The sequence below is a fragment of the Chrysochloris asiatica genome, unplaced genomic scaffold (genome assembly GCF_000296735.1).
Source record: "Chrysochloris asiatica unplaced genomic scaffold, ChrAsi1.0 scaffold00355, whole genome shotgun sequence".
In the NCBI taxonomy this organism is placed as follows: domain Eukaryota; kingdom Metazoa; phylum Chordata; class Mammalia; order Afrosoricida; family Chrysochloridae; genus Chrysochloris; species Chrysochloris asiatica.
Genome location: NW_006408873.1, coordinates 2,190,188 through 2,197,531, shown reverse-complemented (window position 1 = coordinate 2,197,531; position 7,344 = coordinate 2,190,188). Strand labels below are relative to the sequence as shown.

The 7,344-nt window shown below is 40.2% G+C and overlaps 1 pseudogene; it reads left to right on the top strand.

The window, feature by feature from the left end:
* Nucleotides 1-1,237: 1,237 nt before the first annotated feature.
* On the top strand, nt 1,238-1,911 carry LOC102839308 (annotated as a pseudogene).
* Nucleotides 1,912-7,344: the final 5,433 nt, after the last annotated feature.

The following is a 7,344-nucleotide window of genomic DNA, read 5'->3' as shown; positions in this document are numbered from 1 at the left end:
TATCATCCCACAACACTTCTGGTCATCAGTGTTCAATGTGTCAACTCTGTTCTCTAAATTCAGGTGGAATATGCTCAAGTTTTATTTTGGCTTTTTAAACTCTGTTAATTTTCTTCAATTTTAACTGTGCTTTGAGAAGTCATATTTTGAGTGCCTTTCAGCCTGAGGGGCTCATCTTCCAGCACTATAGCTAACAATATTATGGTAATATTAATAGTGATTTTGTCATCATTTATGTTGTTGAATAAAATAATTTGCAATGAATAAGTCATTGGTTTTAGAAAATTCTATCTCCCAGTCTTCAACATTGTTCCTTTCACCAAGGTTGTATTTCCCAACCTGGTGTGGCACTACGGGTTAAAGCACTGGACTGCAAGGTTAGTTTGAACTGCGAGGTCAGTGGTTCAAGCTCACCAGCCACTGCTCAGAAATCCTATACAGGGTTGCTACGAGTTGTAATCAACTCAACAGCACTTAACAACAACAACCACATCCATCCTCTGTTTTCAGCTTTCACATTCCAATAAAACTACTAATTCTCAATGCATGGTGGCTTAATGTTTGATCAATTTCAGGCTAAATAAGTTGGAAATTTTTTCAATTTCTTCATTGTTGGCTTTAGTGGTTGCTGTGCAAATTTGAATAATAATCATATTAACTGGTCTTCCCTATAGGTATACAGATATAATCCTATTACAGACAGCAATGTACTTCAGGATAGATTTTGAAGTGGTCTTTTTGATGATTAATATGATGCAATTTCTCTTTAATTTGTCATTCCTGGCATAGTAGAACATATGATTTCTCAATTCAAATTGTCAATATTAGCTCACTTATGTCTAAGATCTTTATGTATTCCATTGCATTTTTTGGAAATTTTCAATTTTCCTAGATTCACACTTCAAAAGTTTCATATTCCAATTGTTAATGAATACTTGCAGCTATTTCTTCTCATTTTGAATCCTGTCTCATCAGTAAATAAAAGTCTTAAAAGCTTTTCTCCATCCACGTCATTAAGGTCAGCTCTACATAGAGAAAGCAGCTCTTTTCCAGTCATATTTTGAGTGGCTTCCTACCTGTGGAGCTCATGTTTGAGCACTATATTAAATAAGATTCCATTTATAAGGCTATTAGAGTCTATTTCATAAAAAGTTACTGTTGTTGGTCGTCGCCACAACCAGCCGGCTAGAGATTGCTGCAGCTGCGCCACCTCACCTTCCACATCACCGTTGCCGCCATGCCCGAAGGTCTGCTTCTTGGGGATGAGGCCCCCAACTTCGAGGCCAATAGCACGGTTGGCCGCATCCGTTTCCACGACTATCTGGGAGACTCATGGTGCATTCTCTTCTCCCACCCTCGGGAATTTACCCCAGTGTGCACCACGGAGCTTGGCAGAGCTGCAAAGCTGGCACCAGAATTTGCCAAGAGGAATGTTAAGTTGATTGCCCTTTCAATAGACAGTGTTGAAGACCATCTTGCCTGGAGCAAGGATATCAATGCATACAATGGTGAGGCATCCACAGAAAAATTGCCTTTTCCCATCATTGATGATAAGAATCTGGACCTTGCTATCCTCTTGGGCATGCTGGACCCAGCAGAGAAAGACGAAAAGGGCATGCCTGTGACGGCTCGAGTGGTGTTTGTTTTTGGTCCTGACAAGAAACTGAAGCTGTCTATCCTCTATCCAGCTACCACTGGAAGGAACTTTGATGAAATTCTCAGAGTAGTCATCTCTCTCCAACTGACAGCAGAAAAGAGGGTTGCCACCCCAGTTGACTGGAAGGATGGAGACAGTGTGATGGTCCTTCCAACCATCCCTGAAGAGGAAGCCAAAAGAATTTTCCCTAAAGGAGTCTTCACAAAGAGCTCCCATCTGGCAAGAAATACCTCCGCTACACTCGGCAGCCTTAAGTCTTTCCGGGAAGTTGGTGCTGGAGCTGCTCGCTTAGTATAGTGATCCAGGAAATGCCAGCCACCAATCATGCATCAATCCCATATAAACATCCTGGTGTGATCACAGCCAAGGTCTTTAGGTTGTTGTAGTACTGGCTTATTAAATGAAAATGGCACTAAACATTGCTTGGGATTCTTCACTCTGTGCCTTCACCAGCATTACTTTCCACTCATGTATCTCAACATTCTGCTGGCTCTCTTTTTGGCATATGGATTTGGGCCTCAGATCTGATTGGGTCTCTGCAAGGATTATGATCAAAACCTGGTTTAACTTCATGATAGGTTGACTCTCAAGTCTGTAACTATCTTAATGAAATCTTCTCTTCTGCTACCCATTTTGGGGAACAACAGAACTTGAGGTTCAATTTCCTCTGTAAGTATCTTAGTGTATAACTCGAGAACTTGGAGTAGCCTGGATATTCATCAGAATTCAGTGTTTTGGCAATAACTGGGGAGAAACTTTTTCAACTCTGCATTTCTCCAAGTAGGTGAGTGAAATGGGGAAAGCAGCAAGAGGGATCTTTAAATATTTTGATATAAGGAAAAAAGTTGTGATAAATTTTTGTGAAAGCGGGGAAGCTATGGAAAAGACTCCCTGGACTGCCAGGTAGGTGTGAGCAGTAGGACAAATGCCGTGTGCCTTTCACAGATTATTTCTGTACATCGTCCACTCTGAGATGTTCCAGACCTCAAAGAACACACTGTGGGAGAGGAGGAGATTTAAAATAGTTTACAATAGAACTGTTCTTTCAGTGAACGACTTCTTTCTGAATTTTGCTTTTTAGGGATCAAATAAAAACCTTTGTTGAAACTGGGAAAAAAAAAAAAAGTTACTGTTGTTATTGTTGTTACTAGCACCATCAAGTCAATTCCGATTCATATCAGTCCATGTCAGTTCACTAATGTGCAGTCTATCGATCTTTATGCATTCCAGTTCATATTTGACAACTTCCAATTTTTCTACAGTCATATTTCATACTTTCCATCTTCTGATTATTAAAGGATGCTTGCAGCTGTTTATTTTCATTTTGAGTTCTGTCCCATCAGCTAATGAAGGTTCCAGAAGCTTTACTCCATTCAAGTCATCACAGTCAACTCTACTTTGCGGAGGCAGTCCTTCCCCAGTCATATTTTGAGTGCCTTTCAGCAGGAGGGGCTCATCTTCCAGCACTATATCTGACAACATCATGGTGCTATTCATAATGCTTTTATATCTAGCACAATATCTGGCAATGTTCTATTGCTATTCATAATTTTTTCAGTGGCTAAATATTCAGAAATAGTCTGCCTCAACTTCTTATTAGACTTCTTAATCTGGGAGTTCTACTGAAATCTTTCCACCATGAGCGATCCTGCTGGTATTCAAAATACCGGTGTCATAGATTCCAGCATCACAGCAACATGTAAGCCACCACAGTATGACAAGGTGACAAGTAGTGGATCCCTTAGAAGAGGAACCCCTATTTTTCATCTTAACTTGTACTTGTACTTAGTCTGGAAGCATTGCTGAAACTACGGGTGACTCTGCTTATATTTGGAAGACTAATAGCCTAGCTTCCAGCATCAGAGCAATACACAAACCACCACAGAACGACAAACTGACAGATTAGTGGGGAGTTATTAGCTTAAGATCTTTCCGTTTTCTGCCCAGAATAATTCTCAGACTCTTGATTTTGAACTTGGCCATATGACTTGCTTTGGCCAACAGAAAACAAGTAAGAGCTTCTCTTGAGTCAATTCTAGTATATGGAGACCACAAGTATGTCAGCATAGCACTATGCTTCATAGGGTTTTCAATGACTGAATTTGGGGGAATAGATAGCAGGCAAGTCTTCTGAGTTGTCTCTGGAAGGTTTTAAACCTCCAACCTTTTGGTTTATACATGAGTGCATTAACTATTCACACCACCCAGGTATGCCTGGTCAATAACATACATTCTAGGTAAAAGTAAATATGTGTCTGTTCCAAGCCTAGATCTTAAGAAGCCTTGCACATTTCTACTTGCCCAGTTAATCTTCACCATCACCTTAAAAAGAGCTAATGGAAGTTTATCCACTGGTTCCCAAAAGAAAATGGAGACACAAGGATCAGAGCTGCCCTAGTCATTGTGGCCTACAACAAATCTACCCAGACAAGCCCAGTGTAGATAATCAATACTCAGATATAGGTACCTATAAACTATGAGTAATTGCTGTTTTAAGATGTGAAGACAAATATCTAAAAACTTTTTTTCTGCCTCAGGTGCCTAGCACAGCGGTCTGCCCCCAAAGCCTCAAAATTAATTTGTTAGTTTCATTTGAGATGCCCACTGGAAAATCAAATGGATGTTTGGGTTTGCCATGTAATGAGGAAATCTCAACACTCTTACACAGGTGAGAATAAAAAAACACAAGATAATTTTCTTAGACATCAGGGTAATAGCTGAGTTTGCTGTTGTGTATCTTTTAGTTGCATAGCCACAATATCTGAAGAACACTGAAGGTCTACAGTAGTTTGGGACTCACAAAAAATAATTCATTATGCATAATGGTGATGTTGGCAGTGCATGCCAAATGGTTAAATCTAATGTAGCATACAGTTTCATTAAGGCACAACAAAATTAATCTATCCCTTCCCACCAGGAGGTTTAAACAAAAGCAATGGGGAAGAAGCTGCATGTAAAAAGCAGCAATTCATTAATGAAATGAAGACATGTAAAATAATTAGGCTTATAACAAGAGATTAGAGAACGAAATTAACCCTTCTGTTTACTTTGCACAGAATGCAACAGAGAACTTTGGCAAATGTTAAGTTATTATGGAAATGTCACCTCAAAAGATTAGCCTGGCAGATTCCCATGAAAGGAGTAACAACCTGTGTCAGTCCCCAGTTTAATAAGTGTGCTTTATTGTCATTGAAACCATATCTGCAGGGCATGTGTACTTTGATCCCAGAGGCATGAAACAGATCAGGTATGGCCATGGAGTTGCAAATGAAACAGTTAATTCAAAAAAAGTAAGAGTTTGATGTTGACATGCTGTATGCTAACTTGGGTGATTAATAATATTGAAACGAAAGGGGCTAATCTAAATCAATGGTGGGCTGAAGCTTTCCTCTGCCTGGTTAGTAATGATAAGCCAAGGAGGACAATTGAGCTTCTTTTCTTAATAGCTCTCAACTCCTCATCTGCATGGGGAAATTGGTGGGAACAAAACTCGTCCATATGACGTGGATAACATGCAGCTCAGGACAAAATAGACTGGGAAATGGTATACACACATACTGGAAGCCTCTGTCCTGACTTAGAAGCACAAGACTTTGGAACTTTCCCCTGTTTTCCTACACCTTAGCTCTCCAATTTAGGGGCTGCAGAACAGTTTTTTCAGGCTTGTGCAAACTCGTCCATGTGTTTTTTGGAAGAATTCTAGTCTATTAATGGTGGTGATGTGCCGTGGAGTTAGTTCCAATTTATGGTGACCCTGTACAGGGTTTCAGAGGCTATACATATTTATGGGAGCAGAAAGCCTCATTTTTCTCCCATGGAACAACTGGTACATTTAAACTGCTGACCTTGAGGTTAGCCAGCCCAATTTGGAACCACATCCTCTCACTGAGGCTTGGAATGTGTCAAGAGATGGGAAGTGAGTGGTCATGCTAAGAGTATACAGTCATCCTTCAATAGACAGACTTAGCTGGTGGCAGTTAGGAGTAAGAGAATAGCAGGAAATGGTCCAAACCACTAGCCTAAGCAGGATCTTCTCTGATGGTGACAGGAAAACATGGAACCCTCTCAAAGGACAGTTTGGCCCAAGTCAAAGTCTATAATTCTCTCAACAGCCAGCCCCATATGCTATGCCCAAGGCCAAAGATACCCTTCTGTCTCATCCATTAGTGACATAATCTTCAGTTCACCTTAAGTTGATAAAAGAGAAAACAGTGGCCATTACTAATTCATTGAATAAGATAAACTATGGGTCAAAAGGTTGGGTAAGAGAGAGAACAAACAAGATGGCAGATAGGGTAGAAGTGCAGTGAGGATCTCCACCAGCAACAACACAGAATACCATACCAAGCAGGCTCAGGGGATGGTCCCAGAACTCTGAACCATATATAAAGGAATATTTAGAAAGTTGGAAGGCTTACAGCCAGTGGAATTTGTAGCAGAAGCAATAAATCCAGTGCTTTCTAACCCAAGACACTCAGCTGTTCCCTGAGAAGCCATCTTGGGCGAGACCAGATGGGGGAAGGATCAGAGCAGCCATGGACGCCTGACAGGACTGCAGAGATAAAGGTGTGGACATTCTTCTTCTTCTTTTTTTTAAATCTGTTCATTGATTGCTTGCTGCCTGCGCACCTCCATTCTGGTAACTAGAGGGGGTTGCCTGAACAAGTGGACACCCCATCCCTACCACCGGAGGGTTCTATTACCCATGCACACAGATTTCCTCAAAATTTAAAGGGACAGTTTCCACTTAAAACCAAACAGCAGCACAAAACAGCCACAATCGGCCCTGAACAGTTAGTTTACCACTAGAAAAAAGTCCTGAACAGGGGTTGTGCAGTGGAACAGGCCAACTAAAAAGGAAACACACCAAAAATTAAATCCTGAGTTACATCACAACAATCAACAGTGGCATCTTGAAATTTCTCAGGAAGAAGAGTGAAAAGGGAAGCCCACCTCCTGATCACATCTACCTGGAGGTAATCAGAAAACACAAGAAATACCAAAACACACACCCATCTAAGTATTAAGGCTACAAATAACTACTGAATATGCCCAAAAAACAGAAACAGATGACAATATCAGCACATGTCCAGAAACAATATAAAGTGACTGAGACAAATGAGCTGGAGGTAGACCTACACTCCATACTGGAAGATGGTCAGGCTTTGGAAATGCCTGAGGAGGAATTCAGAAAAATTATTATAAAAGGTTTCAAAATACTTTACAATTGAGTTGAGAAAAATACAGAAGAAGTCAGGAAAATGCTACAGGAACAATCAAATAAGATATATATATAGCTTGGAAACAATTCAAAACCTAAAGAAAGAGGTAAAAAGGATTAATAACAGAATTTCAGAAATAGACAATACACTGAAAGGACAAAGGAGTAGAATTGAAGAGATGGAAGCCAGAACTAGTGAGCTGGAAGATACAACTCTCAGTACTACTATGATAGAAGAACAAGCATTAAAAAAAGGGTAAAAAAAAAATCTGAAGAAGGTCTAAGATTCATGTTGGACAACATGAAGAGGAATAACTTAAGAATTGTCAGCATTCCAGAACAGGAAGAATCACACAGGTCCACAGAGGAGATAGTTGAAGAGCTGCTGGAAGAAAATTTCCCTAACATCCTGAAAAGTGAAAAGATAAGCATTCAAGAAGCTCAATAAACCCCAGGAAGGATAGTT